The following is a 19,340-nucleotide window of genomic DNA, read 5'->3' as shown; positions in this document are numbered from 1 at the left end:
CTTTGCACCGATTTGTAGTACTTCAGTCACTGATCCGTATTGAAACACTAGCCAGTTGAGCAGTCTTTGTGACTGTGACTCTTGCCATCCGTGCCCCAACAGTGAACTCTTTGAGTGACCCAAAGTCACTTAGATCTTTTCCTATTGCCAGCTTGATACAAAATCAGAACCAACTAGGCCTGCTCAGCACAGTGAACATCCAATCATGCCACAGAGCATGATTGGATGTTAACTGCTTAATTGTACCATGCAATGCATCTGCACCTGCACCGTGTAGGAGCATCTGCATTCGACATGTTTCTCCACTCAGGTTTTTCCTTTAATGTATCACCAGTCTGTAAAACTATATGAGAAAACATCTTATATGTTTAATCAGCCAATTTGAGACGTATGAACTGTATAAAAGTATTACTCATCATCATTTTTATATGCAAAGCACAAAACTGTTATATAATTTCAGAGTAAAACTCCTTGGTGTAATGTCTCTAATGAACATTATGATGATGATAAGCAAAATACTAATTAGCAAAATGCTATGTGAACTTAGAAAATGCTAATTAAACAATCGGGTACTGAGTCATCATTACATATGATGCACAATAATCTTAGTCAGCACTGTCTTTGGAACCGGGGCTCCAGGTTAAACACAGAGTTAAGTCTAAGGACGGGGAAGACATCTTGGAAACAGGTAGAGATGCCAGCTACACCACACCCCCAGAAAAACACAAGAAAGTGGAGAAAACACATTCACCAATTTTACATGCTATACAGTGTCTTTAGAATTGCAGCAGTGCTGCATTATGTAAGCAACACAATGTTGGCTGTGCTAAAAACTAAATGGAAATATTTCAAGGGACAAAAAAAAGCTTGGCTACAATGTCAATCTCCAATTAAAACAAATAAAATCGGGATCATGCCACCTGAATGTTACATAAAAGTGAAGTAAACTCACACATTAGCTCACTAAACCCTCTTCATGCAAATGGACTCATAGCAGCTTGCTCTCTCTGGATTCTCACAAGCCTGAAACTTGTGGGCATGTTTAGCAGTAATAATATGCTCAACTCTGATCGGGCAGTTAAATTCTCCCGTTGCCTCTATATTGGCACAAGATTAAGTGGTTAATTTCCTTAGTGATGTGTGTCCACGCATGGTATTTCTTCTTCAAGTCCCTGTAGTTAAATCATATCATATATCAGGTTATATTTTAGAGAATTGGGAGACTATTGACAAATGACCTGTCGAAAGTATTTTTTGCATAGTGTTCCACACTTTGTTGAGGGCAATGGGCTTTCTCAAGGTTGTCGTCTGGTGTGTCAGAGGACAGTTGAACCTTTGGTGGTGGTACTGGTGGCAGTGTTTTGTTCTGGTACTTGAAGCACCTGTTGTTAATGGGTTTGTGCACTTTGCTGGGGAAAAAATGTCACTAAATGGGGTGTGAAAATCAGTAACTCTAGTGACAAAGGTGCTAAATTGGCAACACTGCCTGTAAACACCCCACTGATGATGTAATAGAAAACTGTTTGCGCCGATTCATTATGAAAGAGCAACGGCCAATGGGGAAACTCCAACACATGGTCGGCCGACTAATAGTGTAACTTCATCACTCAGTCACGCGGCATTCAGCTGACCACTGGTGTAACCTAATCACTCAGGCAGTTAGTGACAGACATTCGTGTTTGTAGGGCTGGTCCTGCTGTTGCAGTCCAGCCAAAAATTGTGAAATCTGACAACAAATATAATCCTGTAGACTCTACAAAACCGGCGCCAAATCGAATTCCTCATTTAACCCTCTTGGGCTTAAAGTATAAAGTTTTTGTATCAGGGAAGAAATATAAAGATATTACCAAGAAAATGCAGCCCCCCCCAACTTGTGTCTAGTGCGAGACACCAGTACCAGAATGATTTGGTCTCCTGTGTTTCAGCAGAAAAAACGTTAAATGCCGATTTGTACTCGCTTTATTTCTTATTTCTTCCAAATCACGTTACACAAACCATCAGGAACAGTTACTAATGCTAACAAAACACAAAAAAACTTGGTAGCCTAGTGTAGTCAAGCACCATCAAGACTGCAAACAACCGATAATGCAAAACTCTTTTTAGGAGCCACTGAGGCCAATATGGTATTTGATTCTGTTATTATCTTACACTAATAAGTCTAGATAATAACAGAAGAATTATTTCAGATAGGGATTAGATATTTTATCCCAAAATAAGTTGTAAAATCAATACCACACATAGTCCATCATTTGCACTCACTTTATTGATTAAATTTCATAGAGACAAATGTGTGCAAGAACTTTTTTGAAATTGCAACCTCAAAATAAGTCATGGACCCTATGTATGGACCCTAATCCTAAAAGAAAGAAAGATGGACGGTAAAGCACAAAATCATCTTGCCAAAGACGAATCAACTGATTTAAACCAAATGTAGGATATCCAATTACGAGTTATCCTAGCTACAGATATTATTCTTTCCTCCCACTCTTTTTAAACAACAGCCTCAGGCTAAAAACACATCTAAGTTTCTGCTTAAATAGGCTAAAGACCAAATATAAGCTATCAATCATCAGCCCCTGATGAAGCCTTCACTTGCTGTGCCATGATTGAGCACCAGTGATATGAGCTGCCAAAATTCATACTCCATTGTGGCTGAAATAATGGGGTGTAGTGGCATCTTGGGGCTCTTCCAACAACTCTCAGCCTTTTGGATGCAGATTAGTGCTAATTGCTTCCACTAAATACATTAATTACTCACATCTCTCTAAAAACGCAGGTTTACAGCATTTTAAGCAAAGTTGAGTGGAAACTGGAAGTGCAGTACTCAATCATTAAACTAATGTATTAACCACACAAAGGCCATTATTGATGTGACGCCTCCATGTGAAGAAAACTATGTACATCTTTGAGCACTCCACAACAAGAGCTTTTCTTAAGCCATCTACTAAAGCAAAGTGCTTCCACAGCTGTGAGGTGGATACAAAACTGGTTGTGAAGCACTCAGCCGTCTGCTCACTGAAGACCCTTCTTAGTGTTACTGCAAAACCTGCATTAGGTTTTCCCACCTGTTTCATCATAACTTCTATATCCACTATCTGTTCTGTGAAAACACGACACACAAGACATCATAACGGTGCAGCGCAGCAAACTTATAAACATAACCAAGGAACTGTAAATATAAAGACATACACATTGTTTGACTTGGATGAATGTTTATACAGACGGTTGCCAATTATTGCACTGTGTTGACCGAGGCAGGCTCACATGTACACAACGCAGTCCACTAGCCCTCACATTAGCACTTATATACATGCTGTAGGGAGAGGGATGTAATGGAAACATCATCATGTTTCATTGAAATGTTAATGTGAGTAGTTGGTTCAAAAATACAAAAAATAAAAAACAATTAAAGAGATGAGACACAGACAAAGAGCAAAACAGACACAGTTTATACTGTGTGGTGAAACAGAGCAAAAAAGATCTTTGTCATGAAATATGGTTTTGTTATTCTATCAGCATCTGTCACTGTCCCGGCTAATGTCTGTTATCATCAGCTTCTTGAGGGGCACTGCTCCAAAAGAATAGTGCAAATAACACATGCAAATCATTACCCTAGTTGCAAAAAGTTTCCCCTCTAATTTCTCAAAGATCGTGCACATCAAACTAAACTAAAAACTTTTGCCGACACTCACAACAGCAGCAAGCCACCATGCCGCGCTTTCAGATCATTCAGCAGTGCTTTGATTCCACATGAATCACAATAGTCAATATTCAAAATAAGAATATGCCCTTCCCTTCCCTAACTTCCCATGGGCTTTTCCTCTAATGTGTGATTGACACGTTTTTAATTAGCTAGTTAGAATAGAGACTTGCCGGCCTCTGTGAAGTGCTGAGCAGGGCTCCACAAGAGATAGTAAAGGAGAAGGTTGTCCGTTTAACTGGCAAGCATCCGGTGTGTCCACAGTGTCCAAAGGGCAGGGTCATAAAAAGGGGGGTATCGCTACTCTGCACAAGGTGGGCATGTTGTTAGTTCAGGGTTCAAGGTCAATTGGGGAAAAAATTAAGAATGGAAGTGTCCAGTTAGGTCACAGACCAATCGGGGTTAAAACATGGTTTAAATAATGAAATAAAATATAAATAATAAATAAAATATAAATAATGTGGGGTACATGTGTGTGTGTGTGTGTGTGTGTGTGTGTGTGTGTATGTATGTATATATATGTGTATATGTACTGTATATGACACTTTATATTTCTACTCCACTGCATTTCAGAGGCACATATTTGTACATTTATTTGACAGCTATAGTTACTAGCAGTGCTGCCTTTCGCCAAAGTGGCCGTACCTGACCCCCGATAAATAACGTACCAAAATATTTCCCAAACAGTAGGTGGAGCTGCAATGAATTTTAATGATAGCTAATCATGTCACCTCCCCTCACCCTCTTTAAACCTTGTATATCATTAGGGCAGTGTTCCAACTGTAGTTTACTATGTATTTTACTAGTTCTGTAGTTTACTAGTTTACTATATATTGAAAAAAAAAAATCCACACTGATATCTCATTCCAGATTCTCCTTTTAATCTACATGGACATGTCAAAGTTTTGGCCAAACTGTTTTGTGGTCTGAAGAGTGTTTTTATGTATTTATGTTCATGTTCAGTATTTGAATCATTTATGCAATCTATTTATTTATTCCCCGGGCTGTTGTGCATCCCTACAGTACTGTGTTACCTTTAGCATTTGCCTATGCTGCCTATACCAGCGGCTGACTCTGGTCACTAGGTCCTTTATAGATGAAGATTTTATTTAATGAGCTTCTAAACTGTGATGCCCTTATACTGAATAATCCCCTCAACAGTATATAAACTAGTTAAAATTATCTCACAACATTAAAATGCTGTACATACGGTAAAGCTGAACCTATTCTACCCTGTACTCATTGTCTGTCAGTGTTCAACCAAAATTCAGTAAAAAAATAAACATGTTCTGGTTCTGTTCATTTACAGTTTGCACTTCAACCTCTCCGTATCACAGAGGGACAAGTGCACTGGAGTCAAACGGTCTTTTCATCATCCCCACTACTACCAGTATGTTTCTCGAGGGCACTTTCACCTGTGATTCTGAGCAATATACATATAGTACCATCTTCCCTCCAAGTGCCTGCCGACGGCAAGTTCAGTCTGCTGTTGCAAAGATCACCAAAACACTGAGATTGATACACAGGAAAATTGAACTGAAAGTTAAGGTTTGACCCAAGTTTGAAACCTAATTTCGTACTGTAGCTTGTACAATAACCTGTCTGATTTAGGTAATACTGTAAGACAAAAACAATGGAACTGGCTTTGCCCTTCTTCACTAAGCTAAGGCTCATTGACAGCTAGCATCTCTGACATGTCATACCTTTGTAAGTCAAGGGCAACTCACGATCGTTTTGCAGCTGTTCACTCATCCTTTCCATCCCAGTCAGCGGTGTGTGTGGTTTGTATGTAATGTAGCCCCCGAATTCTCTCTTCATCCCCCCAGGTCCATGTTGCACTTCACACTATGACAGTCGTAACAACCACTTATCTTTCCCAAAGTCATGGATGTTGTGAGTCAGCAGACCGGTGTCACTGTGGGGGACAGAGCAAATGCAACGAGAGCTTGCTAGCTGTTTTTTAAAAGCCTGACGATCTATACAAGGGCAAGCTGCAGGGGTAGGAAACTGTAAGGTAAGCATGTCAATATTCGTCACGTGTGCATGACCGTGTTTGGCCAGTGCTGACGATGAGTGTTTTGCATCCTTTATTTTTCTGACCATCCCAGGGCAAAGAAGGACATCATTATCAGTGAAATTCACAGGTTTCAAATATGTCGAAAGGTTTTTTGTTGATTTTGATGGACAATATTTTGTCATACAATGCATACTATCTCATATATAACAAGGAAAAATCATTGTATGGCCAAAAAAAAAAAATCCAGTACAAACACAGTTTCAAATCATTCACCAACAGGACAATATGTTAAGCTCATCTCTCAGCAGAAGTGGGGCATTGTGTCTATGATTTTTTTTCTGCTTTAGATAAAGCAGCACAATTTATCACATAAATGAATAATTTGTACTTATTTCAGAGTTATGTTTCAGATTCAGTTGAGCAAATTAAACTGGCTAACATATTCCAACAAATTCTAGGCACAAGATATACCTCATGGCTCCAGGGCAGTGGCACAGGACTTGGTGTGGATCTACTTCTGACAGGATGCCCTTGTGGTGGAGTGTTTGTGTATCTGTATCTGTGTGTGTGTGTGTGTGTGTGTGTGTGTGTGTGTGTGTGTGTGTGTGTGTGTGTGTGTGTGTGTGTGTGTGTGTGTGTGTGTGTGTGGTGGTGGTGGTGTTGGGGGGGGGGGGACTTGGCTCAGTTTTGAGCCCTGGTGTGCTGGACTCAGGGGTCTTTGAAGAGCTTTTATCTCAACACATCAAAGTGAGGTAACGCCATAGTTTTCCATGCTGTCAGGGACACTTGTAAATACAATACTATCTAGTTTTTAACATTTACTGCATTACTGTTGGACTGTTCTGAAATCTCATATGTGGCTTCACATATAAGACTAATTTGGAGAGGCAGTCTTTTCTTGACACGAAAGAAGGCATGAATTTTTGAAGAAGATTCAAGTATGACTTGTGCAAAAAAAGTACAGTCAAGGAAAAAAATTGTGTTATCTGAAGGAAATAGTTGTTTAATATGCTTATTAACATGGCACACCTTTTAGGCAGCCATGCTTTCCATGAATTTCTGTATAGTAAATAAAGTGTCAATATTCATGCACCTAAGCACCAAGGTGAGATGAACAACCTATGTAATTATTTTAGTTCCAAACACCCTAGTTAAAACTATGTCAAGTAACAATTGAAAGCATGACTGTGATCTTTTAACCAAAATACTGATAGTCCAAAAACACCTGGTACCTGTTGAAAAAATGTGTAAAATCACCACAAAACTCTGTGTACGCACAAAGACATATACAAATCCTTTCCTTTATTTACAATTACAAAGCTACGTATACGCATAGTGGGGGTTTTATGAATCAGTCAATCATCATTTCAATCATATGGAGTGGATGCACGTGCACTGGCCTCAATTTCCATTCCCATAGTCATAAAAAGATGTACACAAGCCCTTAATCACTGGTTTGCATATCAGTGCTTCTGTCAGTTCCTCCCCAAATTAGACTTGTCAAAAAAAAAAAAAAGCTGCTTAGGAGAAGTGCAATTGTACCAGTTGTTGAGACCCTCAGCGATGCGGTACAAAGTGACCAAAGTGGCTCCCATAACTATAAACTATTACGCACGGTTTTGGCTTTTTATAGCACTCGTATCATTGATCCATCATTCTGTATTTTCCTGTAAACCATCATTGGCATCAACTTAACTCAAAATGTAGCCCTTTAGGCTGGAAAAGCAGCTGTTAAAAGCTGGTAGCTTCATCCTCCACAGAGATTCAGCCTGAATTTAAGTCGATTCCAATGGTAACAATTTTTCATTCCAGAAAAATGGCATAAAACATCCAAAGAAACTTCTCAAAGCATTCCTGCAGCATATTCTAATACTCTACTGCTCATACATATGATCACTTTGGTCCAAACACGATACATCTTTGTCACCCAAACAAAGCTCAATATATGTTTTGTCTTATACAGTTGCATTCCTCAAACACATGTCTTGTATTATGTATATTCCAAGTATATTTGTGTGGTTTGGTCTAGTTTTATGCAAAGGGTTACATAAAGTTTATAGTTGAAAAAATTAGCATAGTTCAAATCATCTGTTGACTTGTTGAAGCTTCCCCAAACAACATTTATCTGGGGAAGCAACATCTCCAATGTCACAGTCTGCTCCACGGTTCCCCCCCAGCCCCTGTATCCAGCCCCTGCTCACTTCTCCCGGGCCAAGCTCCTCCCCGGATTGTCTTTTTATGTTCCCTTGTGTTTTTCTATGTGCCTACTACCTGTGTTAAGTTACCTGTTGCCTATACTTGCCTGCCTGCCTGCCTGTCTACCCATCATTCCTGCTTGTCCACCTGTCTACCTGTAAGACAGTTTTCATTCATTAAAGCTACTTCACTGCATCAGCCAGTCTTTGAGTCTGCATTTGGGTCCTCTCTGCCTGTGCTGTTACAGGCAACCCTGACATTCACCATTTTCCCACAAATTAAAAAACAAATTTCACCTTTACCGGTGAGGAACTTTATTGGTTTCTCCTTCCAGACATTTATAAGTGCTGGAGTGACTTGACCAGGCGCCCTCTCTATCTGAGACCTTGATGTGCAACATTTATGAAAAAGGATAACTGAAGAGAAAGCAGACAGGATTCCCTTTCACTTTAAACAGTTGATTGCATGATGGAAAATGCCAAATGTTTCTCATAAAAAAGGCTGTAAACGTCCATGTATTTGATTTTGATAAGAGGCATTCAGCTTAAAATTGTACACAGCAACCATGTTTTCAGAAAGCCTCTGCATCACCTTTAATATGATAGATGTTTCCCTGACTTTTACCCCAAGGTGTGAAACAATTTTCAGAGCTGTTAAGAGAGTAACGGCACAGGGGCTTTCTCAGGCCGTGCAGGTACATGATTGTACAATCGCTTCTGTGAAGCTGCAAAACTGATGTGGCATGAGTCACGCCTCCTTAAAAAACAAGTATCAATAAGTTGACATTCCCTCCTGACTCTGGGAAAGAGGCAGAGAACAGATGTCGCAGTGAGCACAGCTCGACGAGGGATGAGCTGAAAAAGATCGAGGAAGTGACTGGCAGCGTCAAGGGTGATTTCATGCTGAGAAGGTGTACGTACGCACACTACATTTTAAAGATTAAAACTGATAGCTGCAGAATAAAATGAGGCTGGTGTCAGTGTAAAAGATATAAATGAACATTCAATGACTTATTCATTACAATCTGTTGTGCGCATTCAACAGTGTAATTATTGCACTTAATCTATTGCTGAAAAAAACATGATCAAGCTGTTTACACGAGTTAGAAAAGATGATGATTTGCCAATTTTCTGTTTCTGCTCTACGCTTTTATATTATAGGACAGGATACTGATGACATGTTCATCCCTTAAAAAGTCTTAGATGCGTGTAGAAAGAGTGTGGAAACATTTCATTGGTTAAACTGGTTAAACTATTCCATGTCCCTTCAGGCTGCCAAAAGAATAAAATAACAGGATCCAATTACAGCGACTATCGCTGCATAAATTTAGTCATATAAAATATCACTGAATATCTTCATATCTGCAACACCGTGCACCACATAAGAAATTCTAGAGTTTTGTCAATGGAAGTAAACTGGAAACAGAGAAAATGATAGTGTTGTGTGATGGCGGTGGAGACAGTGAAGTGAGGATTAAAGGGAACTCAAGTACTTTGAAAAGCGTAACACAAATCGAACCATATGCTGTCTTTGTTAGATCAGCCCAGTATCCCTAGGAATCATGTTCGTCTTGGATGATTCAGCAGCACAATTTATGTCCAGTGCCAACAGTAAGTGCCAGTGCAGGAAGTACCTTTATGCAGTGGGGCAGAGAGGGACGGTGTAGAGGTCCGGGCGGTGGAAGGGTGAGTAGAACGTCCAGCTGTCATGCCAGTAATTGGAGTTTTTGTGCCATCACAAACCAGCAGTTCATCTTTGCTTTAATGTGCTCAATGTACATTTCTAGCTGATATTTGTGTGTAATGGTAATGTTTATTATTATATTGTACGTAGCCCCCGTACTAATGAATGGAAAAAAAAAATGTTGCATTTCTGTCACTTTTCCTTTAGTTCCCTAACCTTAAAGGGCTAACTCGATACTGTGGGAAAATGCACTCATTTGCCGACTTGCTGATAGTTGAGAGTGATACCACTCACATGTCTGTCCATTAACTGTGAAGGTACTGCAAGCTGCCAGCTAGCAGAATAAACACGGCATTAACACTGGAAAAAGGATCCGCTAGATTGGCACTATACAATGGCAGTATACAAGTGCCTATCAGCACTTCTAAAGCTCAATACCAAGTTGTAGGTCCTTTGTTTAATCTGTATTTTATGGGAGTTATGTGTCAGACTATTTCTTGGCCAGGACCGGTAATGTCTCATTGGTTACCTGGCAACCTTTCATGTTAAAAAAATAAATAAATAAATAGTTTGGTACATAACCCTGTGTAAAACTACCTTTTGTTGTTTTTACACTTAGGTTTTTGTTATGAATCAAACAAATGAGATATAATGTGTAAATTAGTGAGCTTTAGAGGTCCTGGCAGGTGGAGTTTGCTACCATCCTGACAGAGCCAGACTAGCTGTTTGCAGGCTTTGTGCTAAGCTAAGTTAGCTGGCTGTTTTATTTACCATACAGACCTTTAGAGAGGTATCAAACTTCTCAACTAACTATTGTTTCGACCACACTGGCATGTCTTCGCATGTGTTGATATGTGGATATTGTAGAAATTAACAATTAAAAAACACTGACATTGAACACTCAAACATGTGAATGAACAAAATCCAGTCCACCGAAAGCAGCCCTCTTTCTGGCGAGTGGGTTGGTGGGTCCTGTCTTAGAACACCAAATTCATGTGTTAAATCATGGTTACACCAAGAGCTTACCATTGCCTTCAAAGAGGTGGGGAGGTGCTTTATTACCATTTGGCAGTAGTGTCAATTATAGTGGATGTAAACATTAAATATCACAGTTAGTTATGGTTGTGTGGATCACTGTGTTTTCCTCCTTCAACAGACTTCATCATCTCTTTGTAATCAGAAAACTTCCGTTACAGACTTATCACTGTGTGACTGTGAATATTTACTCTGATTATAAGCTCTGTAAAGTAATTTGATAAGCCCACTAATGACCAACATAGTTGTCTGCCGCTTGCTGATCTACTTTTGCAGAATTCTCACTACTCTGCATATGACACATACACACACACACACACACTCACCATGCATGGGCTGGGTCTGTGCGTCATCCATGGAGTCTGCTGGTCTGCAGTCCACTGCTGTGTGGCTGCATGATATGTGGATGTGACCTGCCCAGGCCTGCTTTTATGTACTGCACCAGTATGTAATTTACTTCCATGTGCATTCTGTATACACCTCTGTGTGCAGAAGGTACTGGAGGGCAAATCAATTTATAGATGAAACCAAGTTATATTGCCCTGTCATCTTATTTCATAAACTGTTTAAATCAAAAATCCTCTCCATGTGTAACTTCAGTACACAGTATGTCTTTTCAAACTTGCACCATAAACTTAGTTGAGCTGCATAGTAGCTTCAAAGATGAAGATGAATGTGGTTATGGTATTTGTATTAGCACTATTGTCATAGTGCTATGATAAAGTGCAGCTCATTGCAGACCAGTTACAAATTAATATCTCTAATGTACATACAGACATAATGTATCACCAGCTTTAGCAGAGAAACATCTGCTATACTTCGACTGCTTGCCCTGATTGCCATTTTCAGCTGTCCATCACGTACACACACACACACACACACACACACACACACCTAACACCACCTCTTACATAATGTGTTAGGTAACAGTCTTACAGTGAAGCTGTGCCAGATGCAGATGCAGAGAGCTAAGTGGAGATGCTTTCCCCCATTCTTTTCCTATGAGGAGCAGCGAATCACTCAAGCAGAGCATGGTGGCATTTCCAGAGGTAGAAGTGGGTGGGGCAGGACGAAAAGTTTAATTCGATAAACTGGGACCCCCATGATTTTTTGCGTGATAACAAATCGCAAATGAGATCTGACATGAATTTTTTGCCACAGAATATTAGTTGTAGGTCCATTATGTGTTCCCACGCAAAAACTGATGTGCTTAATACTCCGGTTGTGACCGACCAGCCAGCTGACCTAGAGCTGTAGCATGGATTTTTCTTTTCTGTGTGAAGTGTTGTATTTATTATTGTAATTTACCTATCGGTTGTTGTTTTTTTTTTATATTGTATGCGCTTAATAAATGTAATGGCATGATTTTCCAGTTTTGTCATTTGCAAAATCTTATCCCAGATCTGTATATTTATTATATAATCTGAAGCTTCTTGTATGTTTCTGCCTGCATGCATGTGTAGAAATACATCGAAAATGGAAAAAAAAAATTACATTAAGATAATATGATGATAAATATATAAATAACTGTCAATCGGTCAAACCATATCCATGTAAATGAAATGGATCAAATGGACCAAAAAGGAAAATATTTTCAGTCCATCCAAAAAAAGTTGCCATAGTTCATTCGCAGCCAATTAAAGTTTGAATAAAATGATAAATGAGTAAGCCCAATAGGGCATAACTTAGGTATGAAATATCAGGCGCAGACTTTCCATTTTCCACGCTGGTACATGTTCCCAAGATTATGTATTTATCTAGATCAGTAGGAAAAGACCGCAAAAGTGCAAAAGTCCAAAAGTCTATGGTGTTTATTGATGTATCCTCATCTGGATTTGGCTCTTTTTATGCATTGAAAGTACTGTACAGCAACAGTGTAGAATAAAACCCACCAAACACAGAGGACTTCATCAAAACACATCATAACGGCAGATTAATGTGGAAGCGAGCGGGACACTCTGAGAGAGGACAGATCACAGTGCTCAAGCGGCCAGGAGCGAGAGACTGGCTTGGTGATGAACTAAATTCACCTTCACCATGAGAAATTCGCTCATGGTGTTAGTTAGGTGGAGTCATAATTTGACTGTCAACAAGAATGAATAACCCAAATAAGCTGCAGCCCTCAACTATCAGCATGCGTATCTCACTCCATGTCCATGTGAAAGATCAAAGTGTGCTGACAGGTGGTCATTATATAAATGATATGTTTTTGTCTGTGCGCATACCATGCCGTACGAGGTCATCGGATCATCTCCTTCATGTGAGCCGAAGGGTCTAAATATTAATGCCGCTGGTTGAACTCCAGCTGTCTAAACATGATGTCACGCGCCTGTGCTCCGGTGTTAAAAACTCGGGCACTTTCCCAAACTGATTCCTACCCACAAACACTAAGGAGTCTTACTCTGTATGAAGTCAGACCTGAGGCTGTGGAGGACAATGCGGATTAAGGGGGGAGGGTATGAAAGCCGGTAAACTTTGGGAAACGCTTGCAACTCCCTGCCATGAGCGAGAGACATTAGTCACCATGGATACTGCCAGGCAATTTGCACTAACAGAGGACTTGCTTATTCAGCTGTTGACTTACCTCATTATCTACTGTTTTACTGTGAATGTATAAGCCTAACATCATCCAAAACAGTCCGCATGTGCAATAAAATGCATGTGCACTCTTTTTAGATTGGTTGCATGGATTGATTTAGTTCAAAGTTCAGTCTTGACCTTGGGATCAGCAGATGATAAGACAGTGTCACCTCAAGGTTCATTTAGTAGCAGTTTTAGAGCTTTTGATTATAACGCACGGCCTTTATCAGTAGATGGAGTTTGCCCAGTTGTCATGGACGTATTAATGTTCAAATTTGCTCTTTTCTGAGCAACCTCTACCGGGAAATTACCACACAGCTTATCAAAAGTCAATAGTCTTGCTTTAAAAGTTAAGGTTTAAAGGTTGGAAAAAAAAAAAGGTTTAAAAACTTGAGGTCTCTGAACCTCAACGTTTCGACATGGATGAAAAATTCATAAAGTGCTCCAAAAATGGAAAGTTAAAATTAAATCAAATAATTTTTACGGAGTAGAAAGATGATGGTGCAATGGAAACACTTGCCTTGTTTCATTTGAATTCCACTTCAGAACTAACACCCTCCCTCTTGCACTTTCCGGATCTCATCATTCCACATCTGTCCACCACCAGTCACCTGACTCTGCTCCTCCCTGCAGACCTAGTCCCCCGTCGCCCCATTAGCCCCACAGTATATGTGTGCCTGGTTACTGCAGTCAGTTTTCAAATCGTCTTTGTTGTAAGGCGCCTTTGTACTTACCTGTGTTTCAACCTGCATAGTTTTTTGACCCTTTTGTAGCCCTCACAGAATGTTTTGGCCGTTTTGGACTAACTTCAAGTTGCCAACTCCAAGTCGGCCTGTTGATATAAAGAATAAAGCTGGTCTTGATAGTGTGTGAGTCTGTCTCTCAATACTTTCCGACTTCCCTGCCCCCGTCTGTGGCAAAAACATTACAAGCCCATTAATTCCTACTGAAGATCTAAATCCTTAAAAATGAGTTACAAGTGTTATTATTATTATTATTTTTAATTCTCTGTATTTTATTTTTTTTTTTAATCAGCTGTGCACTGTAGTTTTTAGCATACGCCACGCAAACGGGAATAAATAGTGCTTAAGTTTGGGACTATCTTCAGCCCCAGTCTAATACGTTTGGTGTGTTACTGAGTATTTAGCAGGAGAGTGATGTGGGATTGAGTAAACATAAACTGCCATACCCATTGAAATAAAGCCACATGTCATCCAGGGCAACAGTGTGGCTCACTGATGAGTTTTTACTTTTTGAACAACAATGGAGCTCTACGGCACGGAGAAATAAGCTGTCTCAGGCTTTGGCTACACAGAATATATTTTTTAGTAGAATAAATTCATTATTGGTTTTGGTCTTTTCATGGGATTTCTTAACAATCAGAAAAGTAATATAATATTGCCAGACTTATTCTTTAAGACCCCTCTGTCCTGAGTCCTTTACCGATGAAATTTCAATTTATTATTGTTTCCTCCATTATCCAGCAGCTGTTCTTCCGGTTTGGCACAGTTGAGCATGATAAGTCAGCGCCAGTATAGAATCACTGCCTGAAATTTTTTTTTATGGTTCACTTCCACTCTATCCTAGCTGGCGCGGGACAGCCTTAAATATGACAAATCCTCCATGCCAATGTGCAAATGGAGGTGGAGTGGATAAGCGTGTAGGCACACGACTGGGACTGAGCTGCAGTACGAAATAAAAGACATGCGTAGCTGCTCAGACAAACACATACAGGAACGGTCTCAGTATTTTCCCTCCCTCAACACCTGTTAACAGGAACAGTGTGTGCGAAACGAAAAGTTTCATATTCATGTGTTGTGCAAGCTTCAAGGAACGTGACATATGCAGATGGTGTCATATGTGTGGCAGAGGTACAGAGTGAGTGCAATTGGTGATACACTCATTAGAAAGCGGGTGGCAGAAATCTCATTAGTTTTGACCATTTCATAATTAGAGAGAGGATTTATTATTAATCAGGCCATTAAGCATGGAAAGGCTTAGTCTTGTCCCGTGCCCCTTCCCACTCTTCATCCCATTGCTCCTGTTCACAGGGGCTTGATTGACATTGCCAGGGGTGTGACTGTATGAAAATGAGACCCCACCTGCTCGACCTTGGCATAAGCGGAATACTAAACGGACACGACGCATGCATGGAAATCCAGCTTCCTTTATAATGACAATGGGGAGATATGCTTACAGACCCTTCAGGAAGTTTACCTGGAGGTTACCGGCCTGTTTCAGAGTGAAGAGTGTCATCTCATTCGGGGTCAAAAATACACTTAAGCCAGCAGCTTTTCACCACCCCGCCTTCCTAACTCAGTTTTAGGTCTTTACCCAGAGGTCTGTGCTGTTATCCAGTTACACCGCACTATGAATTAATCCTCCTCAGCTGTCTGACCCAGAATCTTCTCCCCGCTGTGCCAATGTGCACACGGCTTTCTGACCTCTCTCATTTGTTTTTATCATTGACCCTTAATAGCCTAAATTGGCCTTTCAAGTACAGGACTTGAAAAACTCAGGGTCATTTTTTAAAATATCCATAAACTGTAATTGTGCCATGCTCCTATGTATGTAATATGTTCTCATACAAAGGTCCTTCCACTCTCCCATTGTTTGGTCGTCTATGCACCTTCCAACTAAATCTTTACTTTGTATTCTTCAGCTTTGCTCTCTCTCTTTTTGAATATTTCAAAAAGCTGGTGAAAATCTAAATTAAAACACCAATAATACAAAAAAACATGAAAATTGGATTTTTAAAGTTTTATTTGCACCTTGGCACTTTAGTTACTGTGAGGGATAATCAGAAACTCAATTCCATTTCCTCTCTCTATTTGTTTCTTTTCCCTTTTGATTTTATTTCCAGAAGCATTTTCTGATCCGTGCTCATCACAGCAGGATGTTGTTTATTGCTAAAACCACAATGAGCAGCATGTTCTTACTGCAGGAAAACATAACAATTTGCTTGGAGACATTAAATCCATTAAATTTTTTTTAAGTGTGCCTTATTCATTAAACAGAAAAGAAGCTCATCCTCCACAGTTGTTGAAGTGAGATCTGTATTAGCCCCTCACTGATCACTGTGGCTATTTTTCAAGTGTTCTGTTTTTGTTTGTGTGTCAGGTTTTCAAAATATGAAAGCACATTGTGTTCAAGTACTGACAGCATTACAACCGTATGTAAGTGGGTTCCTGTTCTGCGTTTTCAATATTGGGCTGTGTGAACCTGTTATGGACTCTTGAGGGTACATGAGATGTTGTTTCCCCATAAATATAAGTAAACGAACTGTCCGGCCCTCCCATCTCTTTAGACAAATGGGGATATTTGGCTGAGTTGAAAAGTTGGCACGTGCAAAAAGAGAAAAACAAAAGATGTAATAAAGGCCGACAGAGACAGATTTTTTCAAGTAAACCTTGATGTTACAGTACCAGCGTCTTTTTCTTCTACTGTGGCCGAAGCATTCATGCATACTGCCATTCATGCCTCCAATCCACCAGAGAGGCCAAAATATAAAGCATAAAAAGAGCAGACGTGCCCGGGGGTGTACGTGGCCGCAACGTGGGTCCTTGGGTCGAGTCCAGATGAGGGCCCTTGTTGCATGTTACCTAAATCTATATCATAATTGTGGCTGTTAAAAATGCCACAGGGTACATGTGGATCAGAGAAGATAAACGGAAAAAGAATGTCATCTTAGACGGGGAGCATAAGGGTAATAACAACATCAATAGTAATAATAATAATAATAATAATAATAAGCAGAGAGATTACAGAATTATTAACAATTGCGCAACATTTTAATGGAAAAATACAGGAATGATGAGTGATCACAATTTATCCATACTAACTTAATTTTCATGAAGTTACTGGCAGGGATGCCTGTGTCTGTCCTTGACAGTTTTGTCACTGACTCTTCAAGTTTTCTCGGCTATTTTTATCTACTAGAAGATTTACCTTTAGAATTTTTAGACAGTATTTAATTGAAACATTTTGAATTGTCTACTTAAAGCAACATGGCATTTGCATCTCCAAGAGATTATTACAGAAAGAGCTCATTTTCATTGATTTATTTCTATACTTAAGGACTCAATGGAAGCCTGAACTGAAGTAAACCTAAATTAGATGAAGAGCCATCAATGGTTAAGCTCCCTCATCACTTGATTGAGGAAAACATAATCTAGGTTAGCGTTTCATGGTCCATCCTCCTCCTACAGACACACACACACACACACACACACACACACACACACACACACACACACACATATGCACTCTCACACAATAGACCACACACACTCCCACTATCCAGAGATTTCTGATGTGGATTAGCAATTGAAAGGCCGAGGCGTGGGAACCACTTCCTCTCCCAGTGTTTTCGCATTGAAATGAGGTCTCTCCTGGGGGACATGACATCAGTGCAGTTCAAAGAATGATTGGTTTCAAAACAAAGGATGTCCTGCTCAGGGATATGCAGCAGGTCGTTCCCTAAACTACCACAGGCTGGAGGTGCACAGGTCTTCACCGATGAGTGCAAGGAGACAAACTACTCAAAGAGTTTCAAATGGCAGTGTGTGTAAATTAGTCTAGTTGGGTTTTTTTTTTTCTTCACATTTTCAGCAGGGTTGTGTGTCCCACACACCCACAATTAATGTTTAATGCTACAAGAGAGCACCCCAGTTTAGAATGAAGGAGATCCTTTTATAATGAGGAAATCTGTAGAAAGTAAATTGACAAATGGGGGTAAATGAGCAGCTGATTCAAATTAAAGTCCATCAAAGTAACACAAAAAAACCAAAACAATAAATGGTTCATCTACATGGTGTTTGCATTGTAAATGATATTTTTAAACAAGCCCAAAACCCACACTCAACAGCTCTATGACACTGCACTCAGGTACAGTGCCGCTTTGAGTAAAGCGCTAATGCTGACATGCTTATGTCTAGCAGGTATAATGTTTAGCATATTCACTATCTTAGTGTTAGCATGATAACATTTGATAATTAGCACCAAACACAGAGTACAGACATCGATGGGAATGGTCATTAGCTTTGCAGGCCCTTGGTCATAAACTAAAATTCTGAACAAACTGAAACTCTGACCTGGTGATGGTGCGAGATGAAATGTCAGGGGAAGTTATTACAATTCATGCTGAGGGAAACATAAATGTCTGAGCCAATTTTCATGTCAATGCATCCAACCGTAGAGCCCTGCCACCAGCAGTTTCACCAATCTTTAAATAGTAAAATAATATTTTACAGTGATAATATTCACAGTCATAAAATAGTAGTTTTTTTTATGCAAACCCAAAACAACCGCGATTATACGTTACTTGTGACCTATATTTACAAATTCAGCCCTAATTTATCTTCTTTCTTCTTTTCAGATCTCACATTCCCCTGATCACAAGGCCGGAGACAGTCTTTATTTGAATGACTTGACAATTTGTCTGTATCAACCTTTCTGTGACTCTTCATGTCACTGTCATGCGTCTTCGATCCGTTCCATTTTTATAAAGGTCTTCACGCTATCACCAAGCTCTTATCTTAACCGGTTTTCTTTTCTCTTTCCTCACCAGTGCAGAAATCCTCCTCAACATGTTCCGTCCACTTCAGTGCAAACATCACATCACCAGTCTGTCTCCTAGCTTAGTGCAGAAATAATTTGTAAAGGAAATTAATTGTTCTTTTCGGTGCAGTTGCACATTGAAGCTCAACCCTCCTGTTGTCACAGTGGGGTTGCCAGGTTTGTCTATCTATTTATCATGTTTAGCATCAACAATACTCATATGACTCTTTGACATATTACTTAAATAAGACCGGCAGCTCAGCTTGGCACGTCCTGGACCTATCTCAGTAATGACTGGGCGTACAGAAAAGAAATTGTAATCGATTTCTTCAAGTGATTGCGGATTTGTCAGCAAACAAGTATATATCCAAAACTGTCTGACTTTTCCCTTAACTGCCTAGATACTGTTCTAGGTAGCTGAGAGAAACCGTCACAAATGAAACTAGTCCGTGACCCCTCTGGTACTTTCATCTTCTCATCCATTAGCTGCTAAATCAACCTGCCATTCCTACATCCAGTCTTCTGCTTTGAAACACAAGAAACCATTTTCTGTTTATATTTATCTCCTCA

The 19,340-nt window shown here is 39.8% G+C and overlaps 1 long non-coding RNA gene across 1 annotated transcript in view; it reads right to left on the bottom strand.

Moving 5' to 3' along the window:
* Positions 1 to 12,988, bottom strand: part of LOC120800526 — a 35,833-nt gene extending 22,845 nt beyond the window's left edge. Inside the window, exons 1-2 of the long non-coding RNA XR_005708991.1 lie at positions 12,857 to 12,988; positions 5,404 to 5,615 (exon numbers count right to left, since the gene is read on the bottom strand). This is a non-coding gene — a long non-coding RNA (uncharacterized LOC120800526). The remainder of the gene's footprint in view (positions 1 to 5,403; positions 5,616 to 12,856) is intronic.
* Between the last annotated feature and the right edge of the window lie 6,352 nt (positions 12,989 to 19,340).

This window comes from Xiphias gladius, chromosome 15 (assembly GCF_016859285.1).
Source record: "Xiphias gladius isolate SHS-SW01 ecotype Sanya breed wild chromosome 15, ASM1685928v1, whole genome shotgun sequence".
NCBI classification, from domain to species: Eukaryota; Metazoa; Chordata; class Actinopteri; order Istiophoriformes; family Xiphiidae; genus Xiphias; species Xiphias gladius.
The sequence above is the reverse complement of the archived record's forward strand: the minus strand, read 5'-3'. Positions and strand labels throughout refer to the sequence as shown.